At 36.8% G+C, this 21,519-nt stretch overlaps 1 protein-coding gene across 3 annotated transcripts in view; it reads right to left on the reverse strand.

Annotated features, from left to right (window-relative positions):
• The window catches only part of SBF2 (SET binding factor 2), a 481,299-nt gene that overhangs the window by 366,164 nt on the left and 93,616 nt on the right, over positions 1-21,519 (reverse strand). The gene's annotated exons all lie outside the window — the stretch shown is intronic.

The following is a 21,519-nucleotide window of genomic DNA, read 5'->3' on the forward strand; positions in this document are numbered from 1 at the left end:
CATCCTAAAGGAGATCAGTCCTGGGTGTTCATTGGAAGGACTGATGTTGAAGCTGAAATTCCAATACTTTGGCCACCTGATGCGAAGAGCTAATTCATTGGAAAAGACACTGATGCTGGGAAAGATTGAGGGCAGGAGGAGAAGGGGACGACAGAGGATGAGATGGTTGGACGGTATCATCGACTCGATGGACATGGGTTTGGGTGGACTCTGGGAGTTGGTGATGGACAGGGAGACCTGGCATGCTGCAGTTCATGGGGTCGCAAAGAGTTGGACACGACTGAGCAACTGAACTGAACTGAACTGATGTTGTCTGTCTAGAGCTATATAAAGGTTAAAAAGGTGAATTCCTAAAATAGCAGATTCTTAACCTGGGAGTGAAACAGAATGCTACCATTCTTGTTCCTTCAATCATTTATTCACCAAATATTTATTTAGTACCTCATATATGTCTAGCATTAGGGACAGAAGGATGAGCAAAAACAAAGGGTTTCTTCTCTCATGATTCTCAAGATGGGATGACAAGAGGGTAAATATTGACTAAATACTCAGGGTTATTAAAAAAAACAACAACCATACAGTAGTGAACTGGCCTTGAAGTTAAAAAATACAATTCTGATAGATAATATATGGCAAGATATCACCACGTTTGGAAAGATCAAAGATTCTGGATTAGGAATGAGGTGAGGTTACCTGATGATGGCAATTGCTGATCTTTTCTGGCTGCCACATACACACATATCCACCGTTATGCATTCTTTCCACAACAAGCTAAATAACTACTCCAAATGAAAGAGTGTAAAACCTCACAGTGCTTGCCAGTAACTAGCTCAAAACACCGAATCACCTAACTCAAGACTTCTCTATGTTACAGAAAAAAAAATACACCCCACCTCATTAAGGCACTATTACTTGGGTTTATTTGTATGCAGTTGAATATAAGCCTAACAAATGCTGTTGACAACTAATAGAGCTAAATGAAACCTCTACCCTTTGGAGCAATGGAAGAATATAATTCACAATGACATGCATAGCCAAGAGTAAAGTAAGACACACCTTAACGGTGAACACCCAAAGCAGAGTTGTTTGAAGAACTCAGGGTTTAAAGCTATCTCTTCCTTGTAACTAGACAGAACATTAACTGAAATGACATAGTGTTCTCTTCCAGTTATGAAAGGATATTAGAGTTTAGCTGAGAACAATATTATTTTAGGTACACCCTTAAATATTCTATTTTCAAAATAAATAAAACAGCCACAAGTTTTGGTAGTTATGGGTACCAAAGTGTTAGGCCCCCTCCAAATTCTAACTGGCATAAAGTTAAATACATAGGCTCACTGATTATTTACAAAGACTAAACAGAAACGGGTATGCATAGCTTATTTAAATATTGATGGGTATAGGGAGATGATAGAAGGAAATCTAAGATTATATGATTTCTACATATCCAAAAATAACTAGAGACAATCCTCTTCATGTGTGGGGCTTCATTCAATCTGATAGTTTTCCTCAGACTGTCCCTGCCATCTGTAATTTCTGAAATACAGTTTTTTTCAGATGAGTCTTTAGGCTAGTTTCAGCTTTTCTGAGAAAGCAAATTGCTTCCTATAGGTTCCAAGAGAACACTCAGTGGTGTATGAAGGTCAAGGTGAGCAAAGCCTGCCTGTATAGGTAGGTAGTCTAATAGGCAGACCAGATTACTATGTGGAAGAACAATGTGAACGTCAGGGAGTGAGGGGAGCAGAAAAACGAAATCTAACACCAGAACCTTGGCTTTAGTTGAGCTAAGACACACTGTTCAAATGAAAATAACAAAAGTAGGAGATAAACATTTTCAATATGGCATTTTAAAACAATAAAAAAGAACTGTAAGTATAGTAATAAAACACTTTAGAAGACCCTTTCCTCTCCCACTTCCCTAAAATACATAAGATTAAAAGATTTAGTAATTAAAACTGCACAACAAATTTTCCACACCTTGGTTCTTACTCATTTGAGAAAGAATTGAGAGCAGGAAAGGAAAGGAAATGAAGTCTTCTGGGACTGCTCTAAATAAAAGAAATCCTTTTTATATCTATAAGTTTTATACCAAAATTACAAAATTATTTTGGAAAACATACCTTAAAAATGTTAACAATAGTACCAACAACTAACGTATAATGATTACTATGCACTGGCACTATTCTGAGAATTTTATGTGTGGTAATTCATTTTATCTTTATAATGATCCTGTAAGTCAAATACTATTTTTAAACTTATTAGATTGATGAAAAGAAGCACAGAGTCTTTAAGTAAGACTTAAGATCTCTGAGTTACTAAGTGGAGAAACCAGAATTAAAATTCAAGCAGTCAAGATTTTAGAGTACTTGCTCTTAGTCACTTTACCAAATTGTCTTTTTAGGTATTACACCTTAAATTCATTTGCAGAGTAAAACTGGACAGATTATTTCTAGTTTCTCCCTATCTTGTCAAGGTACTGCTACTGCCCTAGTCATACAAATTTGAATATGCAAGGTAACTTTTCGTCTTTCAGTGCATTCTTATTCAATTACTCATCCAACCAAACCCTGCTGATTAAATATATACTCTTGGTTTCCACACCTATTATCATCCTGGGGATTCTGTAGCCAAAAACTGAATCAGCTTTTCAAGACGCAAATAGCTCATGCTAACCTTATTAATAAAACACCTTTTTCACATGAACTGCAGGCCTCTTTTATCAGTTTTATGGGACATAATTAAAAGAAAATATTTTATGTTTCCCTATAAAAGTCCTCCTTATTAATTTTAGCCTACATATTACTATTCCTTTCTAGATACATAGCAAATACTGGGTAAGCAAAATTTTAAATGAAAAATGTACCAATCACACTCCCTACTCAAATGAAACGCAGAGTCTTTGAGGTGTTAGCACCAGAAATAAACTCTACAGGAGACAAAGGTAGCTGGATCAAGCTGGACCCCTAAATTATACTTAGGGGTAGGGTGCTCTCCTTCAATTCCCAGTCATGACTTACATGACCCTCATGTAAGTTATGACCCTCCTTTAATCCATTTTTTTTCTTTAATCCATTTTGATTCCAATGAGTATCAATGAGTATTTAGAGACTTTGAAAAGGACTTTACCAAACAGAGAAACAAAACGGAGACCAAGAAAGCTTAAAAGCAGTCCACAGCATTGGATAAATCACAATGCTCTTCAAACTTTTTCACTTCCTACAACACAGAAGACGCTATTTACACAGCACACATGGCAAATCAAGACTCCTCATATCGGTGGTCTCAATACCTCAACAAACTGACAGCCCAGCTAAGTGGCACAAACCATTGCTAGACAAGTTCCACACTCACCTACTGCAGTTTACTTGCTCTCAGCTGTCATAAATTCTAGGACTTCCCTGGTGACTCAGACGGCAGGAATCTGCCTGCAATGCAGGAGACAGGTTCGATCTCTGGGTCAGGAAGATCCCCTGGAGAAGGAAATGGCTACCCACTCCAGTATTCCTCCCTGGAGAATTCTTTGGACAGAAAAGCCTGGTGGGCTACAGTCCATGGGGTTGCAAAGAGTAGGACAGGACTGAGCAACTAACATTTTCACTTTTTATTCACTTTCATAAATTCTAATTTATTTCAAGCCAGAGATTCATTTGAAGTCCTAGGACATCTTTGAAGGTCCTTCACATGGGTTCTTCGTTTTCTAGCTCCCTTTATGCCAGGATGTGGGGAGTGCTATCATCTTCTGCTCTTCCTCTTAGAGACAGAAAGAAATAGCTAATTCTGACCTATACCCTGGACCCTGTTTTATTTGTTTTAAATCTGAAAGAAAAGCCTCATCAAGCTGCCTGGTAACTGACCACTGAAAGACTATTCAATTACTGAGCTCTTACCTCCACATCATGAACTCCTTGTTGCCAAATTCAGACTAAAATTGAAGAAAGTAAGGAAAACCACTACACCATTCAGGTATGATCTAAATCAAATCCCTTATGATTATACAGTGCAGGTGACAAATAGAGTCATAGGATTAGGTCTGATAGACAGAGTGCCTGAAGAACTATGGACGGAGGTTCGTGACATTGTATAGGAGATAGTGATCAAGACCATCTTCAGGAAAAAGAAATGCAAAAAGGCAAAATGGCTGTCTGAGAGGGCTTACAAATAGCTGAGAAAAGAGGAGGAGCAAAAGGCAAAGGAGAAAAGGAAAGATATACCCATTTAAATGCACAGTTCCAAAGAATAGCAAGGAGAGATCAGAAGGCCTTCCTCAGTGATCAGTGCAAAGAAACAGAAGAAAGCAACAGAATGGGAAAGACTAGAGATCTCTTCAAGAAAATTAGAGATATGAAGGGAACACTTCATGCAAAGGTGGGTTCAATAAAGGACAGACATGGAATGGACCTAACAGAAGCAGAAGATATTAAGAAGAGGTGGCAAGAACACACAGAACTATATGAAAAGGATCTTCATGACCCAGATAACCACGATGGTGTGATCACTCATCTAGAGCCAGACATCCTGGAATGCAAAGTCAAGTGGACCTTAGGAAGCATCACTACAAACAAAGCTAATGGAGTGATGGAATTCCAATTGAGCTATTTCAAATCCTAAAAGATGATGCTGTGAAAGTGCTGCACTCATTATGGCAACAAATTTGGAAAACTCAGCAGTGGCCACAGGACTGGAAAATGTCAGTTTTCATTCCAATCCCAAAGAAAGGCAATGCCAAACAATGTGGAAACTACCGCACAATTGCACCTATCTCACACGCTAGCAAAGTACTGCTCAAAGTTCTCCAAGCCACGATTCAACAGTATGTGAACCGTGAACTTCCAAATGTTCAAGCTGGATTTAGAAAAGGCATAGAATCCAGAGATCAAATTGCCAACATCCGCTGGATCATCGAAAAAGCAAGAGAGTTCCAGAAAAACATCTACTTCTGCTTTATTGACTATGTCAAAGCCTTTAACTGTGTGGATCACAACAAATTGTGAAAAACTCTTAAAGAGATGGGAATACCAGACCACTGACCTGCCTCCTGAGAAATCTGTATGCAGGACAAGAAGCAACAGTTAGAACTGGACATGGAACAACAGACTGGTTCCAAATAGGTAAAGGAGTACATCAAGGCTGTATATTGTCACCCTGCTTAATTAACTTATATGCAGAGAACATTGTGAGAAACGCTGGGCTGGATGAAGCACAAGCTGGAATCAAGATTGCCGGGAGAAAGATCAATAACCTCAGATATGCAGATGACACCACCCTTATGGCAGAAAGTGAAGAACTAAAGAGCCTCTTGATGAAAGTAAAAGAGGAGAGTGAAAAAGCTGGCTTAAAGCTCAACATTCAGGAAACTAAGATCATGGCATCTAGTCCCATCACTTCATGGCAAATAGATGGGGAAACAGCAGAAACAGTGACAGACTTATTTTGGGGAACTCCAAAATCACTGCAGATGGTGACTGTAGCCATGAAATTAAAAGACACTTGCTCCTCGGAAGAAAAGTTATGGCCAACCTAGACAGCACATTAAAAAGCAGAGACATGGTTTTTCCAGTCATCATGTATGGATGTGAGAGTTGGACTATAAAGAAAGCTGAGCGCTGAAGAATTGATGCTTTTGAACTGTGGTATTGGAGAAGACTCCTGAGAGTCCCTTGGGCTGCAAGGAGATCCAACCAGTCCATCCTAAAGGAAATCAGTCCTGAATATTCATTGGAAGGAGTGATGTTGAAGCCGAAACTCCAATCCTTTGGCCACCTGATGCGAAGAGCTGACTGATTTGAAAAGACACTGATGCTAGGGAAGATTGAAGGTGGGAGAAGGGGATGACAGAGGACGAGATGGTTGGATGGCATCACCAACTCAATGGACGTGAGTTTGAGTAGACTCTGAGAGATGGTGATGGATAGGGAGGCCTGGTGTGCTGCAGTCCATGGGGTCGCAAAGAGTCGGACATGACTGAGCGACTTAACTGAACGGAAGGTGATAGAAGATTATAAAATGTATCAATATTGGTATTTGAAACTTGCAGCAGATATTTATATGGTGTGATATAGAGTAGATTAACTTCTCCCTAGCTGGTGTTCTTGTAATGTTTTCATACCCTTGCAGTACTGCAGCTAACATCTTTAAAAATGAGCGTCAGGGCAATTAACAAGAGCTCATGACTTCACTGGCTCAGCTGGTAAAGAATCCGCTTGCAATGTGGGAGACCTGGGTTCGACCCCTGGGCTGGGAAGATTCCCTGGAGAAGAGAAAGGCTATCCACTCCAGTATTCTCATGGCCCTGGAGCAGAGTCCATGGGCTCACACTGAGTCAGACACGACTGAGCGACTTTCACTTTCATTCCTCCACTAGGAATAGCTGGTACTGGCCTACAGTATCTAATAAGATCTGTTGAATCTAGCAAAAAATAATGTTCAAAGAGTTGCCTGAGCTGAAATTTCTTTTTAAAAATCAGAAGGTTACTGAATTAAGATCCTAAGTGTACATGTATGAAGTAGAACACCCAGCATTAAATGGACCAGATCCCCATCTTAATCACTTTCAACTAGATTATCTAAGTGTCTGAAATCACTCTTAGAGTAGTTAAATAGGGTACTAAGAGTCAATATTCTGCCCTGCATATATTCTAGAAAGTCCAATTTATTACATTAAGAGTCTTATATTTGTAATTTAATAGCACACCTAAACATTTTAAAAAATTCAACTTTTGAAAAAAATAAGCATGTATTTTTTTTAAATATAAAGTTAGAAACAGGCTTTTGAGAAGGAAAAAAAAAAAAAAACCAAAGTATTTCCAAGTACAGTAATAACAAGTAGAATATTTACCTGACTAGACTAGGTTAATGTTCATACAAATCTGTAAAGTAGAACAAGACCCTTAAAGATGATTTGTATAAAACTATGAAGGTAAATATATACACATGAGCAAGTTTATCATCATTATAAAAATGCTACTAGACTGAATATGAGGGCATGGCCACATCTGTCATATTTATTGCTGAATTCCCAGCACCCAACACATTGTCCAGCACCTAACAGGCACTAAGAAAATACTTAAGGATGAATCACTGGAAGCTACATGACCATTTGGCAAGAATACTATATACAAAGTAATTTAATCATCACAAAGAAGGTTGGAATTTGACCAGGAAACCTTTAAGGTCCTTTCCAAACCCTAAGATTACATGACATTTTTATCATTATCCAAGTCATGATTTTAAATGATGGTCACATTCTATTATAGCAAGAGCCTTTAGAGAGATGCTTACAAATAACTAGAGGATGATTCATAACCCACCAGTCAGTCAGCCTATAAAAATCACAGTCAAGCAGGAAAAAAGAAAAAAGGATAAAAGACAATCACTCAACATTACTGATTCTAAAGGACAAATTAAAGATATATATTGGTACATTTAAAATAGATAACCAACAAGGACCTACTGCAAATTCAAACAAAAAAAGTACACAGAATCATTTTTCCCTTAGAAGCCTCAATTTGGAAAGTCCTGTATTAATTAAGCAATTGCTCAGTTACAGAACTGATTTAGAAATACATTAGATTTTTTTTTACTTGTACTTGACTCGCTTTAATGACAAATTGCAAATGTGTGATACATCTCTGAATTCTTTGCCCTTGTATGAAATACAAATATTTTAAAAATACTGTTATCATATACAAATGGATTACATGCTAAATGTGTAGCCTATTTGATTACAGAAAGTCATAACCACAGTAATGTAGAACTCACCTATCTGAATAATTTTTGGCTACTGTAAGACAAGAAACTAACATTCATCACTACTTCATAATATAAAAAATATTTTCCTTAATAAGCTGGTACAGTTGAAGTATGTATTTACAATTTGTTTTGTAATATCAAAAATATGCCAAATTCTAAAAGCTATTTAACCTAGCTTATTTTTATTTGCTTTGCTTAGACTATATGGCAAGCAGCAACAGGTAACTGGTTGCCTTGGTTACTTACAAACAAATGGACCACATTGCTCCTGTCAATGCTTTAGTACTTGTCACTTCTCATGTACTACACAATTTAATTATTCACTATAGTTAGTGCTGGCCCATTCTCTACTATAAATTAAAGTTTTAAGAAGACAAGGACTTTATCTGGTTCACTGCTATATCATCAACACCCACCTCCATGACTAACACAAAGTAAGTGCTCTATAAATATGTTAAATGAATGAACCAGCATTAAACTGTAGCCAAAGTTTCAAAATGGCTATAAATTTTAAAGCAAAATTCTGGACAAATGAGCAAACTATAAAAAAAGCTGTATTTTTCATAAGTACTAACAAGCTAGCACTTTAATAATCTTTATTTTTAAAATCACCAGATAAGATCCAATAATTCCACTCCCAGGTATATACCCAAAGAAAACCAAAGCATTAATTCAAAAAGATAGATGCACTCCTATGTTCATAGTAGCATCATTTTAAATTGCCAAGACACAGAGACAACCAAAGTGTCCATCAAAAGATGAATGGATAAAGAAGTTGTGGAAATGTGGAAATACATACATTGTATAGTATATATCATGGGATACTAATCAGCCATTAAAAAGAATGAAATTTTGTCTTTGCAACAACATGGATGGACTTGGAGGGCGTTATATTTAACGAAATAAGTCAGAGAAAGACAAATATTGTAAGGTATCACATGTGAAGTCTAAAAAATAAAACAAACCAGCGAATATTACAAAATATACAACAACAACAAAAAACAGACCAGTGGTTACCAGTGGGGAGCGAAAGAGGCGCAATATTAGGGTATGAAATTAAGAGGTACAAAGGTACACAGATTAAGAGGTACATAATAATATATAATATAAATTAGCTACAAGAATATATTGTTCAGCACAGAGAATAGGGCCAATATTTTAATAACTATAAATGGAGTATAATCTTTAAAAACTGCAAATCACTATGCTGTGTACCTGAAACTTTAATCAATTATAACTTTTTAAAAAAAAATTTTTTTTTATTTAATACAATAAAAGTAAAAATCACCAGAGATCAAAGACCTTGCCCTTAAAGTATTTAGGAAACAATTCTTCACTTTCAGTAACAGCAGCACACCACTCTACTTAAGGTTATCACTGTCACCCAGTACTGATAAATCTATCTGCAGGGTAGCAATGAAGATGCAGACACAGAGAACAGACTTAGGACATGGGGGCAGATGGCATGGGGATAGAGGAAGGAGAGGGTGGGACAAATGGAGAGAGTAACATGGAAACATATACACTACCATATGTAAAAACAGACAGCCAATGTGAATTTGCTGTTTGGCTCAGGGAACTCAAACCAGGGCTCTGTAACAACCTAGAGGGGGGTGGAAAGGGGTGGGAGGTGGGAGGGAGGTTCAAGAGGGAGGGGACATAAGTGTACCTATGACCAATTCATGCTCATGTATGGCAGAAACCAACACAATATGTAAAGCAATTATCCTCTGATTAAAAAGACTAGTCTACTACAGTTTCCCCAACCTACATGTATATGACTTAAGTCCACAAATTTGCTTTATTTAAAAAATAAATAAATAAATAAATTTTTTAAAAAAAGTCACTGTCACCAAGAGGCAACAGACTGTTCTGTGAGATTAAATTACAGGTATTACCTAGGTAGAACAATATTAAGATAAGTAAATATTTATGTGAAATTGGAATACATCTTCTAGAAATTTTAAAGAGGCCACATTCAGTTTAAAAGAATTTCTAGTTGATGGAATAAGTAGAAAAAAGTATTTATAAGCAGGGAGGTCTCCTGTGGCTCTTTTCGACTCAGAAAACGTCTCTTCCACTTCTCTGGCCTATCAGAGTAACACTTAACCCAAAGGGAAGGTTCCACCCCATCTTGTGTATTAGCACTCAGAAGTATCAGGAAAAGCAGTCACTGCCTTAAGAACCCAGTCAACAAGGGGAACCACAGTCAACCCACAAATTGATAGCACATCTCATTTAAGTTTTACAGCAATTTATTCCTGTTTCCAAAGTAAGTACACAGTACTGAACTGGAAAAATATACTGATGATCTTACTACCTTTACTGAGATCTTTCAGTCAGTTATGAACCCAACAGTAGAATCTAACTTTTTCATTAGAATATTAAAGCTGTCATATTTGAAGGTTATTCTGAGTTCACCTATACTATGTGTGTTTCTGGTAAACATGGTCCATCTTTGGAAGAAATAAAAGCTGCCAACTCCTTCATTACCAAAGATTTGTATCATTAGACCCTTCTGATTTTAATGTTTTAACATTAACACTTTTTTATTCACTTCTTCCCAATGCCAGCTAAACCTTTCTAATTAGAATAAGACTTATTTGTTAATTTTTATTTTTAGAAAAAAGAGAAAAAAAACTTAAAAAAAATCAGCTTACCTCATCTAACCCAAGAATATTTTATGTTAGTTTTAGAAAAGCTTTAGCAGAGAATCAAAAGACCAAGGGCTTTATTATCATCTCAACCTATGTATAGCCTAAGTAGCTATATGACCTAGATTTCAATATCTAATTTTTAGCATGAATGGAGATGAATTTCAGCACTTAAAATAAATCTAACTTACCTAAATCTGTCACTTTTCTCTTTAGTTTTCCAAATCTTGAATTTATACAAATTCTTCCAAATTGTCTAAATTTCAGAAACTTATACAACTTCCACATATATTTCAGATTCTGGATACTTCCTGGTCTAACTTAAAGTATCTTAAACGAGCCAGAAGTAGCTATTTAGAAATAAACTTAACTAAGGATTGATTATCTTTATGATTAACTTACAAAATATTGACCCTATTTTATCTTCTATTATATTTAAGGATATGTCAGAAATCATTCTACCATCCTTTATGGACACATTTCAGCAGAATGCAATAGTAAACTACTGCTGGCATAGTACAAAATAGAAACGCTGCCAAGTAAGATATGTATGTAATATATAATTTCAAGGCATTTCTTGAAAGTAGGGAAAGGCTATTTCCTTCTTGAAGGTAAGGAAAGATAAAATTTGTAGTAACAGATCCAGCCATACATACATCACTGACAGATTTACAGTTGATCAATAAATTTTTAGTTCTCAAAGATTAAAAACTCTTCTTCAATAAATATATGTATTTGTGTTTGTCAACTTAGTAACTCCACCTAAAATTTTGTATATCGGGGATATTAGTGACTTTTTATAGACACATAAGTACCACTAGAGGCCACCAGAAGCATTTTTAAATGCTTTTTAAAACTGACATGTTTGTTGTTTCAAGGGTTTTGAAGTACTCTAAAAAAACTTATAAGGAAAATGACTATATTCATAACAGGGAAAATTCCACATGAATACTCAAAGCACAATACAAACTCAAGAAAAAAGATGTGAATGTAACAGCATGTCTGGACCACCAAAGAACTTGATTAGAAAAAGAACTGATGTGTGAGGGGATGGATAATATGAAAATATAATTCCTTACTATACCATTGAAAATAGATTATGTAACTTAGAGAATTGGTGTTCTCTCTCTAAATAGCTGTTGCTTTTTATAATCAAATTATATATAGGTATATATACTGATACAGACATATAAATAAAATCCCAGAATTCAGTATTCTTTGCTCTATATCACAAAATCTTCTACATATAACAATGTTTTTACATCTAAAGTTGGCTATCATCTATAGCAATTAAATTTTGATAAACAAGTTCTATTTGCAAAAACCACCCCACAGACTTGAATATATCCAAACTTCTGGCTTGACAAGAAAATCTGGCTCAGCAGAACAGATAACATCTGAGAAAACTTTGCTTTGAGATCCTAGGTGAATTGTTTCTAGAATCTCCCCTCTTTTCTCCCAGTCTCCTCCTCCTCACTAAAGGGAAACAGCAAAAAATAGAAGGCCCAAGTGGCATCCAGAGATTCTGTAGATCCAATTGAAACCTATGAAACAAAACAGGACTTATTATCTGACTACCCACCTTTTCTGCATAGTGATACACTATTTTTCAAGGGTTTTCAAGTATTCCAGAGAAACTTTATTAAAGTTGCTGCTTAACTAAAGGTTTGCAAAGATGCTGTCCTAAATTTTCTTTTAAAAACCTTTACAGTTTTAGCTTTTACATTCAGCCAATGATCTACTTCAAATTAATTTTTCTATACGGTGTGAGGCAGGGTCAAAGCTATTTTTTTCCAAATGGACATTCAATTGTTTCAGTACCATTTGTTGGAAATCCCACCTTTCCACAACTGAATTACCTTAGCAACTCTATTGAATATCTGTTTAGCATAATGTGGGGATTTGCTTCTAGACTGTAGCATGGATCTACATGTCTATCTTTAAGCCAATACCACACTGTCTTGAATACTGAGGTCTACAGTATGTCTTGAAACCAGGTAATGCAAGTCCTCCAATTTTGTTCTTTCTTCTCTAAATTGCTTTGGCTATTTGCCATACAATGTATCAGAGATTAATTCATGTCACTGAATAAACCTCTATCTCATATTTTTCTAAAATTTTTTAATAGTAGTTAGGTATACATAACATTTATCATCTTAACCATTTTTAAATGTGCAGTTCATTAGTGTTAAGTACACTCATATTGTCTTGCAATCAATCTTCAGAACACTTTTCATTTTGCCAAACTGAAAATCTATACTCTTAAAACATTTCCCCATTCTTGCCTCCCCACCCATGGTAATCACCATTCTACCTTCTTTATGAATTTGACTACTCTAGGTACTTTACTTTGTGACTGGCCTATTTCACCTTGGCTAAGTCCTCAAGATGCATTCAAGTTGTAGTACATGTCAAAATTTCCTATATGTTTAAGGCTGAATAATATTTCATTGTATGTACATAACACATTTTGTTTATCCATTTATCTGTCAATGGATATTTGGGTTGCTTTTGGCTATGGTGAATAATGCCACTATGAACATGTGTGTACAAAAATCTATTTGAGTCCCTGCTTTCAGTTCTTTGGGGTATATAACCAGAAGTGAAATTGCTGGGTCACATAGTAAGTCTGTTCTGAATTTTTTCAGGAACTGCCATATCATTTTCCACAGCAGCTGTACCATTCTACATACCCACCAACAGTGCACAAGAGCTGTAATTCTCCACCACTTTGCCAACTCTTGTTATTTTCTATTATGCTTTTTTATATTAGTCGTCATTTAATAGGTGTGAAGTAGCATCTCATTTTCACTTTGATTTGCATTTCCCTAATAATTAGTGACCTTAGCATCTATTCAGGTGCTTGTTAGCCATTTGCATATCTTCTGTCTCATACTTTTTAACAGTTGCACTATATTCTGATGAATGACTGTAGCACTACTAATTCAATCAGTCACTTACTGACAGACATTTAGGTAGTTTCCAATTTTTGCCATGAATAACTTTACACATGTATATGCATATGTATAAGCAACCAAAAAATCAATTTGTTCAGGATACTGCTACTGCTAAGTCACTTCAGTTGTGTCCGACTCTGTGTGACCCCATCCCTGGGATTCTCCAGGCAAGAACACTGGAGTGGGTTGCCATTTCCTTCTCCAATGCATAAAAGTGAAAAGTGTGAAAAGTGAAAGTGAAGTCACTCAGTCATGTCCCACTCTTCGTGACCCCATGGACTGCAGCCTACCAGGCTCCTCCATCTATGGGATTTTCCAGGCAAGAGTACTGGAGTGGGGTGCCACTGCCTTCTCCGTTGTTCAGGATAGATTCAGTTTATGCAAGTTTTCCAAATCACTACCTTTCACTCTCAAAGTATCCTGGTTTGAATAATACATATGACTTATCCAAGTGTCAGTTCCACCATAGCACAAACTGCTACAAGTGAAATTAGGCAAGAACTATCTTTGCTTAAACCTTCCAGGCTATTTGTTACCAGAACTCACACAACATTAGAAGCCCGGTATTAAAAAGAGATACCAAACTGGCTTAGCTCTGTCTGAGACATGTAGGCAACACACTTAGATTATAGGAATTGCAGAAAACAACAATCAAAGGCATGACTAGAATTCAAGTATAACAGACTGACAGAATAGTGATGCCATCACTTCCAAGAGAAAACAAGATACCAAAAAAATGAAAACTGAGTATTACAGAAAGTCTGTAGTAAGGAAGCCACAACAACAAAATAAAACAAAAATGAGGAAAATGCAAGAGAATTAATTGAAATTAAGAGAAAACTAGCATGATGGAGATGGCTGTATTTTTCCTGATGCCAAATACGTGTGTTTTCCCCAACACCAACTGGGTGGCCAACAATTCAATTATGACACTAACTTCACAGAGTGAGTACAGATCCCACAGTCAAGGGGTCAGGCCTCAGCCAACAGACCATCCTCAGCTTCAGATGCCAGCTGCAAAAGGATGTCCAAATTATCCACATTTCTGCCTGCAGACTACAAATTCAGGGGCTCATATCACTGTCCCCCCCAGGTTCAATAATTCCTTAGAACAGCTCACTGAACTCAGGAAAACACTTTATCTATACTAACCAGTTTACTGTAAAGGCTACAACTCAAAAAGAGCCAAATAGAAGAGATCTGTATCGGGATGGGGAATACGTGTAACTCTATGGCTGATTCATATCAATGTATGACAAAGCCCACTGAAATGTTGTGAAGTAATTAGCCTCCAACTAATAAAAAATTAAAAAATAAATAAAAGAAAAAAAAAAAAAAAAGAAGAGATCTGTAAGTCAAGGTATGGAGGGAGGGCAAAACACAGAGCCTCCATGCCTTCTCCAAGCACACCGCCTTCCCAGCACAGCAATGTGTTTACCGACTCGGAAGACATCTATGTACCTTCGCTCAGGGGTTTCCATGGGAGTTTCACTGCATAGGCATGACTGTATGTTTCATTAGGGAGCTCACTGGCCACTGATGATTGAACTCCATCTCCAGCCCCTCTTCCTCCCCAGCGTGCCTGAAATTTCCAATGCTCTAATCACATGGTTGGTTACTCTGGCACACCAGCCCCCTTCCTGAAGCTATCTGGGGTTCCTGAAACCCACAAGCCATCTTATTAGCATACAAAAGACAGTAAATTCCAAAGATTTCAGGCACTTTATGTCAGGAACTGAGCCAAAGTATTTTTTATTCTACCACAAAGACTGAATTAGTGATATCAAAAAATAAAATTGTCAAAGAGAATTAGAATAAGGGAAAGATCTCTGAATTACAACAAGAACACTGTGGCAGAGGAAAAGCAGTTGTTCACTAAATCTGTTTCCCTTTTCTCCTAGGCACACATCTAGGCTTTATTTGCCAAACTCCCCTTACAGTTAACTGTGATTAAATGACTGATTTCTGAAGAATGGAAGAGAAGTGATATATACAGACTTCGGGGCTTCCCCAGTGGCTTAGTGGTAAAAAATCCTCCTGAACGCAAGTGATCCATGTTTGATCCCTGGGTCAGGAAGATCCCCTGAAGGAGGGAGCAGTAACTCACTCCAGTCTTCTTGCCTGGAGAATCCCATGGACAGAGGAGGGCTACAGTCCACAGGGTCACAAAAAGTTGAACACGACTGAAGCGACTGAGCAAACACACATACAGCCTCCCAGACCTTCCCCATAAAATCCACCTTTACTATCCTCCATGTTTTCTCTTACTACTCTGCCAACTGAATGGTGATGCTCAAGATGACACTTTTAAGATACCAAACCACACTCTTGTCTACCCTACTGCCAATCAAGTATGTGATCATGCAAGTATGAAGAAAAAAAGCTTATCTCATTCTAGCTCCTAAGACTTCAAGGTTTACCTATTATAACATCAAGCATTACCTTAATGAATTCAGAAAATATTAACAAACTTCAACTTTGCAATTTTGAAATGGAGAGGACATAACTATACTTCAGAATAAGCCCGTGAGTTGGGTGTAAGAGATGAGAGTGAATAGCGAGAAATCAGATTATAGTTTATTAACATATTAATAGACTACTTGATAACAGTCTTATAGGAAAAGTAATACTATCACAAAGGTAAATTAACTCTGCTTAAGGTTTTAAAGTTCAGATTCCATATTCCTTCCAAGTACCACATTTCTTACAGAAATGGAGATGGCAAATGAAGAAGAATCATTTGAAACATTTCATAATAAAGAAGAAATATGATAATAGCTAGAGATATGGTCAGGAAAAGGCTTTTTTAAGTTAATACTTGGGATCAATGAAAAATGAAGACCAGAATGAGGAACTGGAAGTTAAAAAGTACAGAACAACCCATAGTGGTTATATGACAATTACATAAGAGACGAACAGCAGGATTCTGTGTGGTAATGGAGCCAGGCTGTTTGCAAACAACATAAATCTGTAATAGGTTAGGCTTGTGTACTATAGTTCTACATCTTCCTCAGAAAGTTCTCTATGGCGTCAAAGCTTTAGGTATAACAGAACACCAGCATGGCAATAAAACTTTTCCTGAGGTGGTTCTGAGATCAGACCAAGGAGACTGGGTAGATGAAAGATTCTCTAGCACAACAGAGACTACTAATCCTCAGTGTCAGTCACTAAGTCATGTCCAACTCTTTGCGACCTCATGGACTATAGACCTCCAGGCTCCTCTGTCCATGGGATTTCCCGGGCAAGCATACTGCAGCGGGGTTGCCATTTCCTTTTCTACCGGATCTTCCTGGACCCAGGGATCAAACTCGTGTCTCCTGCGTTGCAGACAGATTCTTTACCGACTGAGCTACCATAGGTATCTTCTATAATTATATATTTTAATTTTTAGTGTCTTTTTGTATTTGTCAAATCCTCTGGCTGGGAAAGTATTCTGCTTTCTTTACTCTAATTACTTATACATCTCATTTTTTTATACTCACATGCAGGACAACATTTTCACCTATTATATTTAATCCTCTTATATGAAGGACCCATAACTCCAGCCTTTTAAAATACTTGTGAAAACTGATTCTGTCATTCAATATGTTCATTACTTTTCTCATTCTCCTTTCACGCATATTCCTCTACAAAGAGAGGAGAAATTCTCTTTCATCCTTTCTACATTCAGTCCCCTGACCAAACATACTTATATCTAGGTTAGATGGACAGCTACAAGCCCATTTGCAGTATTCAATGCATTCTAAACAGCTTAAAGAATTAAAATATTACATGACACTTATACTTATTTCTCTGCCTTCAAATAACATCCTATACTAAGACTACTTCTCCTAAATTACAACTACAGAATGTTGAATACAAAGTATTTTTCATCTCTTCTCCCTAATCTATATTTAAAACTATAGAAAACTGGATTCATACTGGTAGTCAAATCACTAGTTTATAACTTAAACAATTGAACTAATATCTTAAGAACCTCAAGTTTAGAAATTCTAACAAAACATTTAATCCTCTTTTACCCAAGCCACAACGCTTTTTAATCACAGTACTTTAGTCTTCTAAAAAACAAATCAGAAAGATCTACAGTATAGGCATTCCCTAGTGAAGATTGTGACACATTTTTTGAATATGAATATAAAAAAAAAATTCACTTCTGAGACAGGCATCTTTAAAAAGAGTTGGTGCCTAAAACAATACTATTTGTTGATGCCCAAAATGAAGCCAATACAAACATTGCTTCCCATAATCAGAAATAGATTGTTAGCCATAGAATGCCTCTGCAAAACAATTCTTAAATTTTCTTTGAAATAGTCACTAAAATTGACTGAAACTTTATTTATATGACTGTCTGTGGTTTCCATGTATGCCTAAAAGGTACGAGAAAAAGATAAAAATATCCTAGAATTGGAAAAGCAGTCATTATGTTTGGTTTAGCTTATTTTCATATTTTTATTTTTAAAAACCATCCAAATTAAAGTTCAGCACGTCTCAATAGAAGAAAAGAAAGAGAAGGCAATTTTTTACACTAAAGCTTTAGAAAGACTAAATTCAGCATCCTCTGAATTAAATTTGGGATTTGACTTATTAGTGAATGAATGTCTAAAATCCTTTACCTCAAGTCATAAAGTTTAGTCTTCAGGCTGAACACAATGCCTTTCAATTAGAATCTGAATACATGAAATACCTGCTGTGTGGGCAGGAAAGATGACAAGAGAAAATAATTTCAATATAATACTATGTTCTGAACCCAGGTTTATCCTCAAATAAAATAAATAAATGAAACTGGCTACTAATAACACAGCATTGTTTTAGCACAGCATTCTGTTAAGATTTCTGAACCTCAGTTCTACCAAATTATAGAATCCTGTTTTCAGATCCTGCATTTAAATGCTAACCATAGTTTAAAGTATCACTCTCAGAATATTCTCAAAAATTTGCCTGAGACTGAGAGTTAAAAGACCTGGGTTTGAATCCTAGTTCTGCTGCATCTCAGCTGTTAGACCTTAACGAAACTGTTTAAACTTCCTAATCCTCAATATACCTACCTGTAAATTAGATATACTAATACTATCTCTAATCATCTAATTTGTCAATTCATCATATTCTGTCAATAGTATACAACTGCTAGATATTACCATTAACATTACATGCTAAAGAATTGCTCCACTATCACCATCTTGGAGGGGCTAAGATTTTGTCTTTTTATGTAAATGATCAGAAAAGGGTTACTACAACCCTGGAATCAACAAACCACTTAGAAACTGAACCAGAAAAAAAAAAAAGAAACAAACTGAACCAGACCATCTTCAATTCCACTAAAACTTTATCAGGTCCATCTCTGGTCTTAAAGCTGCAGGAGTTGCTCTAGATTACACAGCGTATCACAGTTTTCAAGTTATTGCTGTTAATATGCAGAATAGTTGCACATTTCTAACATACAAGGTATCGTGTGTGTGTGTGTGTGTGTGTGTGTGTGTGCTCAGTCACTAAGTTGTATCCAACTTTTTGTGACCCCCATGGACAGCCATAAATAGTAAGACAACAAAAATGTAACAGTTAACAATTTTGTACGTTTTAAAATGGGTTTGATAGATAATATAAACAAATTTATTCTGTACCTGACAAAGCACAATAGATATTAGGAAATGGGAATTGCTATCAATTATGAAAAAATTTAAAAGAAGGAGAAAGTTCCCAATGTAATCCAGCAAGATAAATAATCCTTCAATATTAATCTAGCCCCAAATATTCTGAAATGCTTCATGAAGAATCACCCAACATATTCATCTAGGAAAATCTTAGGTGAGGAAAAGTTATGCTACTTTTTAACATCTCAGTTTCACCAATCCAGTATGATTCTACTTATTACTGGGGAGACCCTGACAGCACCCGAACACAGGACTGTCTTTCCCACAAAGAAAAAATATCCATTTACTTAGTAATAAAGTCAACACATTAGACCTGATAGACAGAGTGCCTGAAGAACTATGAAGAAGTTCATAACATTGTACAGGAGGTTGGGATCAAGACCATCCCCAAGAAAAAGAAACGCAAAAAGGCAAAATGGTTGTCACAAATAGCTGTGAAAAGAACAGAAGCCAAAGGCAAAGGAGAAAAGGAAAGGTATACCCATTTAAATGCAGAGTTCCAAAGAATAGCAAAGAGAGACAAGAAAGCCTTCCTCAATAATCACTGCAAAGAAATAGAGGAAAACAATAGAATGGGAAAGACTAGAAACTCTTCAAGAAAATCAGAGATTCAAGGGAACATTTCATGCAAAGATGGGCACAATGAAAGACAGAAATGGTATGGACCAAGCTTGCTCCTTGGAAGAAAAGTTATGACCAACCTAGACAGCGTATTAAAAAGCAGAGACATTACTTTGCCAACGGAGGTCCGTCTAGTCAAAGCTATGATTTTTCTAGTAGTCATGTACGGATGTGAGAGTTGGACTATAAAGAAAGCTGAGCACTGAAGAATTGATGCTTCTGAACTGTGATGTTGGAGAAAACTCTTGAGTGTCCCTTGGACTGCAAGGAGATCCAGACAGTTCATCCTAAAGGAAATCAGTCCTGAATATTCATTAGAAGGACTGATGCTAAAGCTGAAACTACAATATCTTGACCCCTTGACATGAAGAACTGACTCATTTGAAAAGACCCTGATGTTGGGAAAGATTGAAGGCAGGAAGAGAAGGGGACGACGGAGGATGAGATGGTTGGATGGCATCACTGACTCAATGGACATGAGTTTGAGTAAACTCCAGGAGTTGATGATGGACAGGGAGACCTGGCCTGCTGCAGCCCACGGGGTTGCAAAGAGTCAGACACGACTGAGTGACTGAACTCAACTCAACTGAAAATCAACATGTCTCTCCATCACTACTAGAGAGACATCAGAGGCATCACAGTATCTATGCCTTAACTTTTGAAATACAAAAAATACTCCTTCTCAGTCATAGCTAAATAAACTACAGTCAAATCATGATCTCTCTCTAACCCAATAACGTCTGTTGTCCTTGAAATTTATGAAGGTGGTTCACTGTTCATACTGTCAAACTGATGTAATTTATAACCATCCGCACATTTATGTGAGGAGAGGTAGGAACACACAAAAGTTCTAAAAGGCCTTGAGTACCAAAATGTTCCCCTTTCAATCATTACTAAAAAGGACAGTGAAACAGTTTAAAAACTTTAATAGTATAAATGCCAGTTATCCACACTGTAAGACCAATTACTAGTATTTGCAGAGATGTGGAAGAGAAGAAAAAGGAATACAAGGGGGCTCTTTAAAAACCTACTTTTCTCCTCCATGTGGTAACGTTTATCTTACCCAGAATACTTCATTTCTGACACTCTCAGTCACCCAATGTGTGGGATTTTTTCCCCCAAAACAAGCAATTATCACAACATCTGCTGGGTGTCCTATAATTTAACTGATTAAGGTTGAGGGCTCAGTCCCATGAGACCAACACCCCTCCGCCCACAACCTGAGATGCCAACTGCAAGTAGGTCCCCAGGTTACCTACAACTTCTGTATGACTTGGCTACAAATCAGAGGTTCCCATGACTTCAACCTCTTTGGATTCAATTAATTTGCTCAAGTGGCTCACTTAAAAAACATTTTACTTACAATCAGTTTATTAAAGAATATGATAAGGAATACAGATGAACAACAGATGAAGAGATACACAGAGGGAAGCCTGGGAAGGTCCCAAGCACAGGAGCTTCTCTCTCTGTGCAGCTGGGGTGCATCACTCTCCCAGTAGGTGGATGTTTGAACAACCTGGAAGTTCTCTGAATCCCATACTTTTGGGAATTTTATGGTGGCTTCATCACGTAGGCATGATCAATCATTAACTAAACTGTCAGAGAATAGCAGATAAAGGCTGAAAGTTCCAAGCTTCTAATCATGACTTGGTCCTTCTCCTCATCCAGGAATCATCCAGGAGTCCCCCAAGAGTCACCTCATCAGAACAAAACACTCCTCCCACCCAGGAAGTTACAAAGGTTTCAGGAACCCTGTGGTAGGAACCAGAGTCAAAGACCAAATATTAGAACAAAAGATGTCTCTAGTATTTTTTGACTTAGGAAATTACAAGGGTTTCAGAAGCTCTGTGCCAGGAACTAGCAGCAGAGACCACTTCGTTGTTCAGTTGC

The sequence above is a fragment of the Muntiacus reevesi genome, chromosome 9 (assembly GCF_963930625.1).
Source record: "Muntiacus reevesi chromosome 9, mMunRee1.1, whole genome shotgun sequence".
Taxonomy (NCBI): domain Eukaryota; kingdom Metazoa; phylum Chordata; class Mammalia; order Artiodactyla; family Cervidae; genus Muntiacus; species Muntiacus reevesi.